We start from the raw sequence: 9,433 nt of genomic DNA on the forward strand, positions 1-9,433 counted from the left end.
AAGAGACTGGACATTGGCAAGAAGAATGCTAGGGAGTGGTACACGGTGTGCCCGTCTCCAGGGTCTGACCAGAAGACCGCCTTGTTTCCCTCTTTTTCGGAGTCGTTTTTTTTGGGGGTCGCTGCATGGGATCCATTCCGTTGTGCTGTTTGAAAGGCAGAACACAGGATCCGCGTCGCGAAAAACATATTCTTGGTCGTACTGATGGTGAGTTGACGCTGATCTTATATTCAGTAGTTCTTCTCGACTGTATGTAATGAAACCTAAGATGACCTGGGGTACTAATGTAAGCAATAACACGTAAAAAAAAAAAAAACTGCATAGTTTCCTAGGAACGCGAAGCGAGGCGGCCATCTCTGTCGGCGCCGGAAGTAGTGGTGCGTAAGGGTTTTGCAGTTTAAAATAAATCTCAAAGTGCCATGGTACTTGATCTCAATTGATCTCAAACACTGATTGGAAGCATTCATATATACAATATCCCCATAGTCTAGTAAAGGCATAAATGTCGCTGACACTAGCCTCCTTCTGGCTTCAATAGAAAACCAGGCCTTAAATAAAATCCCAATTTCAGCTTCAAATTTTTTTGTTAGTTGTTTAATATGCAATTTAAAAGAGAGGCCGTCATCAATTAAAATTCCAAGATATTTATATGAGGTTACAACCTCAATCTCCTTGCCCTGACAGGAAGTAATAGGTGAAAGGTTCAGAGGCCTATTTTTTGCATTAGAAAACACCATTAGTTTAGTTTTGTCAGTATTGAGGATAAGCTTCAATTGACAAAAGGTATGTTGAACAGTATAAAAAGCAGTTTGCATGTTCTGGAAAGCTTTTGGAAGAGACGAGGCACAACAGTAAATAACAGTATCATCAGAATGAAAATGAAGTTGTGCATTTTGGACATTTTTGTCTAAATCATTTATATAAATAGTGAATAAGAGAGGACCAAGTACAGAGCCTTGGGGCAGACCATTCAAAACAGACAATTTAACAGACATAAGCCCATCAAATTGAGTGCACTGAGTTCTATCAGACAGATAGTTAGCAAACCATGCAACTGCATGCTCCGAAAGACCTACACTCGACAATCTCTGCCTTAGTATAGCATGGTCAACTGTATCAAAAGCCTTAGAGAGATCAATAAAATGTGAGACACAGTGCTGTTTTTTGTCAAGGGCTTCAGTGATATCATTTAAATCCTTCATGGCTGCTGTAATTGTGCTATGCTTCTTCTTGAAGCCCGATTGGTACATTGATAAAATAGTTACTAAATAAAAACTATTTTAGCTGTTCACTTTTAGCTGTTCACACAAGGTTTTCAAGTATATTCACCAGGGGTGACAGCATTGAGATTGGCCTATAATTAATTAAAAGAGTTGGATCTCCCCCTTTTAAAAGTGGTAGGACAAATGCTGATTTCCAGATCTGTGGAATTTCATTACATTCCAGGGTTAGATTGAACAGAGATGTAAAGTGGTTCAGCTATGAAATCAGCTGCCAGATATAAAAAGCAGGGATCCAAAGATCAGGACCTGCAGGCTTTCTCTGATCTAAGGATTTCAGGGCTTTATGTACCTCCTGCACTGAGAATGGCAGAAAGCTAAAAGTTTGACCAGCTCTCACTGGTTCATCCACACAGGGTTGTACAGAGACACTGAATCAAACAGCCTACCAGATGATACAAAGTGCTCATTGAAACAATTCAGCATTTATTTCAGTTGTCATGTATAGCAACAGAGTCCTTCAAAACACATGACGGTAATTCATTAACATTACTGTTACCAGACATAGACTTAATAGGCACCCAAAACTTTCTAGGGTCATTCAGTTTATCAGTGGTAACAGACATAAAATATTCAGACTTGGCCTTCCTGAGAAGAAAAGAACACTTGTTTCGTAACTGCCTAAAAATAAGCCAATCAGCATCAGAACATGATTTCCTTGCTTTAGCCCAGGCTAGATTACGGCCTTGAATAATACAAGACAGCTCAGAAGATAACCATGGATTATCTCGCCCTTTAACCCTGAACCTGCGGAATGGGGCATGTTTGTTTACTATTTGGGAAAAAACATAAAGAATTTCCAGGCAGTTTCCACATCAGGGATAAGCTCAATCTTGCTCCAGTCAAAATAAAACAAATCATGAAAGAAAGCCTGCTCATTAAACACTTCAAATTTCTCTTACGAATAAAACGTGGCTTTGTCTTTGGAACCTTAGTATTTCTAACAGCAACAACAGCACAATGGTCACTTAAATCATTACAAAAAACACCAACCGCAGAATATTTATGTGGAACATTTGTCAATATCAAATCAATCAGGGTAGATTTATCTGGGCATTTAAGATTTGGGCGAGTGGGTGAGTTAATCAACTGGGTAAGATTCATAGAATTACAAAACATTTTTAAATGAATCACTACCTCATCTCTGTACACCACGCATACAATTATCTGTAAGGTCCCTAAGTTGAGCAGCGAATTTCAAACACAGCTTAAACCACAAAGACCAGATAATTTTTCCAATACCTCTCAAATAAGAGCACCCATTGGTAGATGGGTAAAGCAAATTATAATCTGACAATGAATTTCCCATTGAGCGTGGAGAAGTTATTCATTACACTTTGGATAGTTTATCAATACACCCAGTCACTACAAACCAACTCAGGGATTTCACCCACAGGAGGTTGGTGGCACCTTAATTGGGGAGAACGTACTCGTGGTAATGGCTGGAGCAGAATAGGTGGAATGGTACCAAATACATCCAACATGTTTTCCATGTGTTTGATTCCATTCCATTTGCTCCATTCCAGACATTATTATGAGTTGTCTTCCTCTCAGCAGCCTCCACTGATTTCACCATAAGGCCAATGGTGACTTTAAAACAGTTACATAGTTTAACGGCTGTGATTGGAGAAAACTGAGGTTTGATCAGCAACATTGTACTTACTCCATAATACTAACCTAAATGACTAAGTGAAAAGAAGGAAACATGTACAGAATTAAAATATTCCTAAACATGCATTCTGTTTGCAATAAGGCACTAAAGTAAAACTGCTTAAAAATGAGCAAAGAAATTAATTCTATGTCCTGAATAAAAAGTGTATGTTTGGGGCAAATCCAACACAACACATCACTGAGTACCACTCTTCATATTTTCAAGGTGATGGCTGCACCATGTTATGGGCATTCTATTTAATCTATTTTTAATTCAAGTTGTAAAACAACAGAATGTGGAATAAGTCAAGGGGTCCTTTCTGAAGACACTGAGGATACCAAACATTAGGAACACCTTCCTAATTTTTAGTTGAAACCCCTTTTGGCTTCAGAACAGCCACATTTCATCAGGGCATGGACTCTTCAAGGTGACGAAAGCGTTCCACAGGGATTCTGGCCCATTATAACAGCAATTGATTTCATTTATTTTAATTTTATTTTAATTTAACTGTTTAGAGTGAGAAAAAAACAGCAGTATTGCAGTTCTTGAAACCAGTGCGCCAGGCACCAACAACCGCACCTCATTCAAAGGCACTTCCATTTTTTGTCTTGCCTAAATACCCTCTAAATGGCACACATACACAACACATTTCTCAATTGTCTCAAGGCTTAAAAATCCTTTAACCTGTCTCCTCCCCTTCATCTACACTGACGTGGATTTAACAAGTGACTTCAATAAGGGATCATAGCTTTCACTTGGATTCACCTGGTCAGTCTATGTCATGGAAAGAGCAGTAAGATTGGTTCTGTTTTATCACCTAATACCTACTCATATATCTATTGATAGTGAGTGGTAGCCTGATCTGCATGCAGCCACATCGTTTCATTGTATTTTCATACATTTTATCCACATATAGGCAAAGCAGTTTCCACATAACTGCAATGAGCTTGTTAGTCCCTTTTTTGTCAGTCCCCCCATATCCCCATTCCCACCATATAGCAGCATCAGCGTAGTATAATGTCCAATAGTCAATACTTTCTCTCTTCTCTCTCTGAATAATCTGGTCCCTCCACCTCTCAATTCCTGACCTTGTCCTCCAGAGCCTTCAGCTCTCCCTCCACCTGTTGGGGGAGGTCGGCTCCCACCTGCTGGGTAAAGTACGCCCTCAGCTCCTGGGTCTCCTTCTCCCAGAAGGCCAGAAGGTCTAAGAATGTTTTGTCCAAATGTAGTTTGCTTGCAAGATTAGGAGTATTAGGCTGCAGGTTAGGAGAATTAACGTAGCAGGTTATGATAATTAGATCAAGATACAGAAAAGTGTTAGGATTAGCTCAAATGCTAAAAGAATTTGACGTCAACTTTACAAAAGCTTTATCCCAACTAGACTTGACCGTTGTAGAGTGAGCCCATGTCCAAATTGCCTCCCAGTACCTGTAGGTCGCAGTCTCCCTCCTGTGGCGCTCGGGACATTCGTTTCACACCACTTCAATAAGAAGTGATTTTGGTTACAGGTTAGGAGCAGGGCTGGACTACAGAACAGCCCCAAATAGGATATGATAGAAAAATGTGTTGAATTGTGGGAACAACAAAAAAAAAATTCAGCTTCATGACAACATGTCGAATAGCATTATAAAACTATAATATGTATCTCTCCACCATGGGTTGAAATTCCCTCCCCACCATGGCAAAATGGGTTGAAATGCTCTCCCCACCATGGCAAAATGGGTTGAAATGCCCTCCCCACCATGGCAAAATGGGTTGAAATGCCCTCCCCACCATGGCAAAATGGGTTGAAATGCCCTCCCCACCATGGCAAAATGGGTTGAAATGCTCTCCACACCATGGCAAAATGGGTTGAAATGCCCTCCCCACCATGGCAAAATGGGTTGAAATGCCCTCCCCACCATGGCAAAATGGGTTGAAATGCCCTCCCCACCATGGCAAAATGGGTTGAAATGCCCTCCCCACCATGGCAAAATGGGTTGAAATGCCCTCCCCACCATGGCAAAATGGGTTGAAATGCCCTCCCCACCATGGCAAAATGGGTTGAAATGCTCTCCCCACCATGGCAAAATGGGTTGAAATGCCCTCCCCACCATGGCAAAATGGGTTGAAATGCCCTCCCCACCATGGCAAAATGGGTTGAAATTCCCTCCCCACCATGGCAAAATGGGTTGAAATGCCCTCCCCACCATGGCAAAATGGGTTGAAATGCCCTCCCCACCATGGCAAAATGGGTTGAAATGCCCTCCCCACCATGGCAAAATGGGTTGAAATGCCCTCCCCACCATGGCAAAATGGGTTGAAATGCCCTCCCCACCATGGCAAAATGGGTTGAAATTCCCTCCCACCATGGCAAAATGGGTTGAAATGCCCTCCCCACCATGGCAAAATGGGTTGAAATTCTCTCCCCACCATGGCAAAATGGGTTGAAATGCCCTCCCCACCATGGCAAAATGGGTTGAAATGCCCTCCCCACCATGGCAAAATGGGTTGAAATGCCCTCCCCACCATGGCAAAATGGGTTGAAATGCCCTCCCCACCATGGCAAAATGGGTTGGCAAATGGGTCTCTCCACACCATGGCAAAATGGGTTGATGGCAAAATGGGTTGAAATTCTCTCCACACCATGGCAAAATGGGTTGAAATTCTCTCCCACCATGGCAAAATGGGTTGAAATGCCCTCCCCACCATGGCAAAATGGGTTGAAATTCTCTCCACACCATGGCAAAATGGGTTGAAATGCCCTCCCCACACCATGGCAAAATGGGTTGAAATGCCCTCCCCACCATGGCAAAATGGGTTGAAATTCTCTCCACACCATGGTAAAATGGGTTGAAATTCTCTCCACACCATGGCAAAATGGGTTGAAATGCTGTCCACACCATGGCAAAATGGGTTGAAATGAAGTAAGTAAGAGGGGGTGTGTGGGGTCGTCCGACCCTTGTTAGGAGAGCATTTTCACTAACCGTAACCCATAGCCGTAATTCTCCTTACCTGCTGCATAAATTCAAATCAAATCAAATCCAATTTTATTTGTCACATACACATGGTTAGCAGATGTTAATGCGAGTGTAGCGAAATGCAAGTGCAATTCTTCTAGAAAAGTCAAATCTGTATAGAAGTGGTGTGAAAATGTGTCATCCAGCCCACCAGGGTTTTCTTGGCAAATAGACTTTAAAGAGGAAGTTAAGCAAGAAAAAGAAGAAGTTGGTGTAGGACAAGTTGAGTGGTGTGTGAGAATCAGTCAGATACAATTACACTTACTCTGTTTCATACCAAGTCTGTTTTTCATGTTGATAAAATTGTGACAACCCTATAATTTGGCATGGGTCCCAAGATCCTCAAATGTTCTACAGCTGCACCATCGAGAGCATCTTGACTAGTTGCATCACCGACTGGTAAGGCAACTGCTCGGCATCTGACCCTAAGGCGCTACAGAGGGTAGTACGTACGGCCCAGTACATCACTGGGGTCAAGCTTCCTGCCAGCCAGGACCTATATACTAGGCGGTGTCAGAGGAAATCCCCCAAAATTGTCAGACTCCAGTCACCCAAGTCATAGACTGTTCTCTCTACTTCCGCACAGCAAGCTGTACCGCAATGCCAAGTATAGGACCAAAATGCTCGTTAACAGCTTCTACCCCCAAGCCATAAGACTGTTGAACGATTAATTAAACGGCCAACGGACTATTTACATTTACCCTCCACCTTCATTTGTTTTGTACACTGCTGCTTCTCGTTGTTTATTATCTATGCATGGTCACTTCACCCCTACCTCCATGTACAACTTACCTCGACTAAACTGTACCCCCACATTGACTCTGTACCGGTACTCCATGAATATAGCCTTGTTATTGCACATTTTTTGTGTTCCTTTTTCTAATGTTTTACCTTAGTTAATTTAGTAAACATTTTCTTAACTCTTTGTTGAGTTGCACTGTTGGTTAAGGGCTTGTAAGTCATTTCACGGTAAGGTCGACACTTGTTCTATGCAACGATTATGATTTAACTCGTTTAGAAAAAACATCACACACACGTTCCCATTGAAGCCTGGGAGACCACCTGTTGGGGGAGGTCGGCTCACACCTGCTGGGTAAAGTACGCCCTCAGTTCCTGGGTCTCCTTCTCCCAGAAGGCCTTTGGGAAGGTTGAGGGTTTTGTCTAGAAGGGATACAGCTTTTGTCAAAATTTAGTTTTCTAGCAAGTTTGGGAGAATTTTTGCAGCAAGTTAGGAGAATTAACATAGCAGGTTATGAAAATTAAATTGAAGTACAAAAAAGGGTTAGGATTAGCTAAAATGCTGTAATAATGATACCTTTCACATCATTTTGACCAAAGCTTAATCCCATGTAGACGTGACCACCGAAGAGAGCACCCATGTCCTCCTTCCCGTCCAGGACCTGCAGGTGGCTGGCTCCCTCCTGTGTCACCCGCGACATTCTCTTCACGACACTTCAATAAGAAGCGACTCTGGAAGCAGGTCAGCAGCAGGGATTACTGAACGGCCCCAGATAGCATATGATGGCAAAATGTGTAGAACTGATTGTAGCGTTAAAACTGCAACATTTTATATCAGCCTCATGGAAAAATGTGAACACAAGCATGAGGTGCTATAAAACAGCAAACATATAAATAATAATTCTCTCTGCACCATGGCAGAACATGTTGAAATGAAGGAAAGTAAGCTCAGGGTCCCAAATGCCCTCATCCAACCCTGGATAGGAGAGCATTTTCCCTAAACCTGACTATTTTACCTGACCTTAACCTCAGGCTCTTAACATGCTAAGATAATTCTCCTATCCTGATACATGAATTCTCATAAACATGCTACAAAAAAGTCAATTCCGTATCAAAGTGGAGTGAAAAGAGTGTCTCTGTGGCATCCAGCCCACCAGGCTCCTCTTTGCAAATAGACTTCAAAGAGGAAGTTGGTGTCGGAGAAGTTGAGAGGTGTGTGAGAATCACTCAGATACAATTACAGTTACTCTGTTTCATACCAAGTCTGTTTTTCATGTTGAAACATAACGTGACAACCATATGTTTTGTATCAAATTCGAATTTAATAAATTTAACTCTTTAACTATATGTTTAAATCCCACACACATTCCCATTCAGGCCTGGGAGATAGAGGAGAGGGAGATGGTTAATAATGATGAAAGTTTCATTTGTTCTATTTATCAATGTGTCGGGGGCGGACATAGTGATTTGGGGGCCAGTTTCAAAATACTGCTGACCTGTCCTACCCCGAGAAAGGGACAATAAATACTGAAGAATTGTTTGAAAATAATTTCTCATCTATTAGGAAGTACGTCACAGTTGAGATGTGAGATGTGCCACATGAATTTCATCACTTTAGTTTGTCAGACCTCACTATGTGTGTGTTTCTGCTGTAGACAGTTTACGTTACCGTCTAAGGCAAGTATCAACTTCTTCACTATATTTTCTGTTAATTTTAATGTTCAAAATAAATTAAAGGAGATTAATTATGAGTAATGAGATTCAATATGTTCAAAGTACTGCTGTTTGTTCATGTATTAGCTTTACAACTGAAAGACATAGTGTATTTGATATGGAGATGGTTTAATGCAATGTGTTGTGTGAGTTCAGTTACTGCACCAGTAAGTGTATGTTTGTACTGTTTCAGATGATCAGTAGTGTGAGTTCTCACATGGCTTGTCCTGAGAACATGTATTTTCTCATTGGTCTCTTTATGTCAGGTGAGTCTTCCACACAACAACAACTAGTTATGAATCAGACATAAAGGAATAACCACAAGTCATTATATTTTATGGGATGTGCTATATTCCAGCTTTTTAATTGTGTAGAAAAGTGTACAGTTAATTCCTGATTAGTGCATGTAATAGTCTGGATTTAAACTGCTGTGAAAAAGTTTTTGCATGTTTTCAGATATTCAATGAATAGATATTAGATAAATGGAACCTGAGTGAATAAATAACACAACATTTACATACTTATTTTATTTATTTCTTAAACAAAGTTATGCTCCCTTACACTAAATAACTGGCTGTGCCTCCTTCAGCTGAAATGACAACCAACCATACATTCTCTGTAATTGTTGATCAGTCTCTCACATTGTTGTGGAGGAATTTTGGCAAACTGTCCCATGCAGATCTGCTTTAAATCAGCGACATTCATGGGTTTTCAAGGATGAACTGCTCGTTTCAAGTCCTGCCACAATTTCTCAATTGGGATTAGGTTTGGACATTGAGTAGGCCATTCCAAAACTTTAAATTAGTTGCTTTAAATCCCTTTTCATGCATACTTGATTGTGTGTTCTTCATGTCTCTGTATGTTCATGTGAAACCGACATCAGTGTGCGGTTAACAGTATAGCTTCCACCACTGTCCCCATCACCACTCCTTGACAACATACCGACCAATTGAAAAATCACCTGTACATAGAAATAAGTTAGTATTATGTGAGCGGACCAAGTCATTTGGTGTCACTCTAAAACAGAAAGGTGGATTAAACAAGTCAGGAGT

General features: G+C 41.1%; 1 protein-coding gene across 1 annotated transcript in view; it reads left to right on the forward strand.

Moving 5' to 3' along the window:
* Positions 1-9,433, forward strand: part of LOC118361787 (sialic acid-binding Ig-like lectin 12) — an 89,775-nt gene that overhangs the window by 24,910 nt on the left and 55,432 nt on the right. The window lies entirely within an intron of this gene.

This window comes from Oncorhynchus keta, chromosome 28 (assembly GCF_023373465.1).
Source record: "Oncorhynchus keta strain PuntledgeMale-10-30-2019 chromosome 28, Oket_V2, whole genome shotgun sequence".
NCBI classification, from domain to species: Eukaryota; Metazoa; Chordata; class Actinopteri; order Salmoniformes; family Salmonidae; genus Oncorhynchus; species Oncorhynchus keta.